Genomic DNA, 5253 nt, shown 5'->3' with positions numbered 1-5253 from the left:
GCTGTTTTCATGCGCCAGCCTAGCCCTACACGTTGCCACTGCCCTCAAACGGCTCTTCTCTGCCCCCGGGGGCGCTCTCCCAAAGAATCCTGAATTGGGTAAAGATTCGCTTTGAAAAAGAAACTGGGGACCAGAAATAATAGGGCAAGGGACCAACTTCTGCCCCTTGCGGGCGGGCGAGGGGGGCGGGAAGCGAGCAGCCCTGTCAAGAGCGCTTGGCGGGAAAGCCCCCGTCGAGGCCCGGGAGAGGAACGGGAGCGGGAGGCCGGAGCTGGGTCTGTGCTGAGGGGAGCGGCCCGGCCCGGCCGCTCCGCCGGGAGCCTCCAGCTCCCGGTGCCGCCCTGCGCCGGGCTCCTCCTCCTGTCCGGGGAGGCCCGGCCCCGCGCGCTGACGTGAGCTGACTCGCCAGAGCCCGGCCCGACCCGGCCCGGCCCGGGAAGAGGCGGGAAGGAGGCGGACGAGGAGCCCGGGCACGGGGGCCCCGGCCCCGGGGTCAGGCGTCCGCGGTGAGTAGCGCGGGGCGCGCAGCTGGGCACGGCCCGGGCGGGTGTTTGCAGCGGCCTCTTGTGCTCCCCGGCCCCCCGGGCATGAGAACACCCCTGCCCTGTGCTGGGCGCGCTGCGGGAGGGCGGCGGTGCCCCGTCCTCGTCCTCCCCCCAACCCCGGCCGCCGGCTGCTGGCGCCGGGCTTCCGCGCCTTGTCCCGGGGGGCAGGGCTCGGGCTCGAGCTGGGGCTGTGGCAGGCTGGGCTGAGTGTGGCTCAGGTGTGCGGTGTGTCCCTGGCTCCCTGGGCACAGGCACAGCGACGTGTGCACACAGCCCGGCACACGCTGACAGATATGCGTGTCCATGTGAACACGCTGACACACACGAGCTCACATACTCACTGACACTGACTGATGCACACGGACACACTGACACACCGAGACACAGGCGCGCACACCAACAAACGCACACACGTATACACTGACAGACACACACATACACACTAACGCACATGCAGACACACAACACAGACACAGCAACATACACAAACACTGCCACACTGCCACGCCCACCCACACACTGCCACGCACAGACACACAGACTGACACCCACTGACAGACCCATGTGTATGCCGACACACACACACAGGCCCACTAATGAATGCAGATGCAGGCAAACAGACACTGACACACACTCACATTGACACACATATGCCAACACACACACACACACAAGCTGTGACACGCAGACACACTGACACGCAGACACGCACACAAACACAGACGCACATGACCACCCAGTTCTTGATGTTAGCAATTTTGTTTGCCATCAGGGAGACTGCGCTTTTTCTCTACAGTTTGCAGGCAGAGAGAGGAGCTTTTAGAGATACTGATGGGGGTAGGGAAATAGTGTTGCTGACTTTTGGCTTCATAATTACTTTCGCAGAGATAAGTTGCTGAATGATCGGTGCATTTTCTGAGGTCTTGGATGATGAACTTGGGGGTTTCTTCCCACCCACCCGTCCCACAAGCCATTTGACATAACGTATGTCGAGCGCCTTGTGTTGATGCTTTGACTACATCTATATTAGTAGGAGAGAAAGGGAGAGGGAAGTGCAGGGAAGAGAGAATGACACACATTATTGGAAAAGGGCAGGTTCTGGCAGATAACATGGTAGTGATTTTGTTTGCCCGGTCTTCCTGATGGTTGCAATGTGTGCAGTGCTGTGTTGGTCTGAGGCTTTACCTTTTTTTCTTTTCCTCTTGCCCACTTTGATAGTGGCATGTTGTTGTAAGGAGTGACTAAGAACATAGACTGTTCCATAAGGGATTAAACCAAATAGCTTTTCTTGTCTCTGAGGATGGCCTGCAGCAGATGATTAAGACGACGGTGTAAAACCCCTATAATAATGGACAGTTATTTAGTAGAGAGCCGTGGTGTTAGCAGCATGGAGGAATCATAGTAGGCAGTAGCTTGTGGCTCACAGCAGAGGAAGCGTGCACAGGGACTTTATTTCTGAGCTGTTTGCTGTTTGAGTGGGATTTTCTTTTCTGTAAATACTGATGACATCGGTATAGGGAAATGGTGCTTGCCCTGCTGCTGCCGGGAATTTTTAATGAGCAAGCAGATCATGGAGCTGCAGTAAATGGGTAAACTTTCTTGATAGTGAAGTTAGATTACCATTCAGGGCCACAAAATGGAAAATGAAAGGAGACTAATGCTGTTGCTGCAACTTCTTGATTGCTGCCATTTAGAGTGTTAGAAGGATTAATGCTTGAAATAAGCTCTGTTAAGTAGCCATTCCCAAACTGCACCAAGTGAAAACCTTACGTATGATGAGGGAAGGGAGTTAGTTACTGTCTTGTGCTCGATTTCTTTACTCATCTTTCAGTATCATTAAAGGGATGGTTACTAAACTGGATTCTGATTTATGTCAGGCTTTATAAGTATGGGAACAAAGAGCTAAATGGTTGCACTTGTGGTCAAAGACAATCATTTCAGCATCCTGGTTTAAACATAATCTCAAAAAGGAAATGAACAAGGTTTAAAAATATAGTAATATAAACCCATGGTTGAGATAATGGTAGCTGAAGACAACAGCTTCTCCTGTCAACTTCTTGTAAAGTTCTGCTGTCTCAAAATATATGAGGTTGTATTTAAAGATTAACATTTGAGAATTTGTACGGATATTTTTGTTTACAGCAGTTGAGCTGTTCACAATTCAATTAAAAAGAAGCTTTACAACTTTTTCAAAGATTAAACAATGTTCAAATAGTACCAATGGGCTGTGGGCACCTTAGCATATCCGTTGGCAGCTCCATTTTTTTCTAGGTATTGTTTATATGCAAACTTGAATGCAAAATGCAGCAAATCAATTTTGTTTATTCACAATAGACCCCCTAGTATAAAAGATCTTTTGAAACTTATAGCCCTCTATTTGCAATCATTTTAGCAGACTGCAGGTAGATATGGGTGTCCACTTACAAGGTTTTCAATGCAGGCCCTGTGAGTCTGTCTATGCCTGTGAGTAAGACTAGCAGGATTGGACCCTGCATTTTAATTCAGTCTCATTTATATTTTTTCAACTTAGTTTACATTGGGTTCAGCATACTCGCTTCAAAGTAAGGTTAACAAGAGAATGTGCTTAAATTTCTGGACAGGAAACATAGCAGAGTATTCCACAGAGTGAATTTATCAAACAAAACTAAAGTCAATAAAAATTTGAGATGTATAAAGAAAACCATCCATTTTGCATATGGTGCTTTTACTTGGAGATCTATTATATATGTAAGCATGTTTTGTTGGAGGGTAGTGTTTTATGTCCTTGCATAGGCATGTGGGAATCAGTTGATTTATTGGCCCAAACCCTTAGTCATTAAGTCTGGTATCCTGTCTCTTCCAAACCCTGGCATACACATACCTGCAGTCACTGCACGGTCTCCTTCAGAACCTCTTGCTGAGGCTCTGGATACACTATTCCCCTTGCCTCTTTATTTTTGCACTCCCTGTCCATGGCCCCACTAAGGCCCGGGACCTCCTGGTCAGCCTCCTCCTGGGCCCAGCGAAGCTGGCCATGTATCTGACCAGGAAGGAGGCTCTGGCCTGGAGGGTCCCTGGGAACTGTGGGGCCACGTTCCTTAACCTACATCATTCCTGTCTCTGAGCAGGGTATCACTGGGCAGTGTCTGCTGGCTCCTTGGACTTATTTGAGGGCTAGTGGGTGCTGTCCAGTGTGCTCTGCTTGGTGTCCCCACTTGGCACACTTGTTTTGAACCTCTGGTCAGCACTCTCCTCCCTGTTTTTTCATTATTTGTCCCAAGAAATCTGTTGTCCCCGTCCCACTTCAGGGGGGCTAATGAGAGACTTGGTGGGCTGGGCCCATGTGTTTTAAACAGTGACAAATAGGCCTGTCTCTTTCAAACTCTGGCATAAACATACCTGCCGTCACTGCACCATCCCTTTTAGAACCTCTTGCTGAGGTTTTGGCTGCACTATTCCCCTTGCTTAATTTTTTCACTCCCCATCTGTAGCCCCACCATGGTGCAGGACCTGCTAGTCAACCTCCTTCTGGGCCTGGCAAAGCTGGCCATGTATCTGACCAGGAAGGAGGCTCTGGCCAGGAGGGTCCCCAGGGACTGTGAGGGCTTTTTTTCTGTCCCTAATATGTTCCTGTCTCCAGGCCGAGTATCACTGGGCAGTATCCACTGGTTCCTTGGACTCATTTGAGGGCAGGTGGGTGCTGTCCAGTGTGCTCTGCTCGGTGTCCCTGCTTGGCACACTAGTTATTAACCTGTGACCTCCATTCCTGTCCCTGTTTTCATTATTTTTGTCCCAAGTAAACTGTAGCTTGTAGTAATAAAAAGGAGTTATAATTTCTTTGCAGGCCTAGGCCCATGACTCTCCTTGACATGTTAGAAGTCCTGTCTCTTCCAATTGCCAGAGTTGTTTGAATGATGTGTAGAGGTCCACTGATACATTGGTCTCATATTGGATTGGTACCGATATAGGGAAAATAGACAGTATCAGAAATTGGCTATTTTGCCTAATGTGGCCAAGAATGTGGCTGATAAATGCCCTATGCATACGCAGAGCTGCAGCATTCACGGGGCTTGGAGACCAGCGTTGGGCTGGTAAGTCTGTTGTGGGGGCAGGGATGGGGGGAGGGAAGGGACAAAGGGGGGCAAATTGAGTTCCCCACGGTGAGGGAGGGAGCGGGGCAGGGGCAGGCACTACTCAGCCAGGGTGGGTCGGGGTGCAGGATGGAGCTGCAAGCCACTTGTCCAGAGGCATGGGGAGGAGGGGATCGGCTCCCGCTGCTGTGTGCACCCTGAGCTGGCATGGGGGGGGGTGTGCCCCTGGATCTGTGCACAGAGTGGGGCTGGGGCCGTGGCTGCTCTGGGCTCTTCCCAGCGGGGGTGTTGGGCTGGTGCTGCACTTGGGGTGGGTGGCAGCAGTGTTAGGTGGCGGGGGAGGGTGCTGGTGAGTTTTGGGGTGTCTGAACCCCCCCCATAGCTGCCTCCCAGTGCTACCACTGCTCATCCTGAGTGCAGCCTGGCTCAGCCCCATGCTAGGAAGAGCCTGGCGCAGCCCCATTCCCAGCCCGCAATGGCAGCCTACCCCGCCCCACATGCAGATCTGGGGGCACATGCCGCCCATGCCCTCCCAGGGTGTGTGCCGGGTGGAAGCCGCATCCCCCCCAGCACTCTTTGGATGAGCAGCTCTAGGCTCCGTCCTACTCCCCACCACCGCTGTACAGAACCCGGCCCTG

The 5253-nt window shown here is 51.8% G+C and overlaps 1 long non-coding RNA gene across 1 annotated transcript in view; it reads left to right on the top strand.

Moving 5' to 3' along the window:
* The first annotated feature begins 477 nt into the window (after positions 1-477).
* LOC112550555 overlaps positions 478-5253 on the top strand; it is a 25101-nt gene continuing 20325 nt past the window's right edge. Inside the window, exon 1 of the long non-coding RNA XR_003094463.1 lies at positions 478-506. This is a non-coding gene — a long non-coding RNA (uncharacterized LOC112550555). The remainder of the gene's footprint in view (positions 507-5253) is intronic.

The sequence above is a fragment of the Alligator sinensis genome, unplaced genomic scaffold, assembly GCF_000455745.1.
Source record: "Alligator sinensis unplaced genomic scaffold, ASM45574v1 scaffold392_2, whole genome shotgun sequence".
Lineage (NCBI taxonomy): Eukaryota > Metazoa > Chordata > Crocodylia > Alligatoridae > Alligator > Alligator sinensis.
The sequence above is the reverse complement of the archived record's forward strand: the minus strand, read 5'-3'. Positions and strand labels throughout refer to the sequence as shown.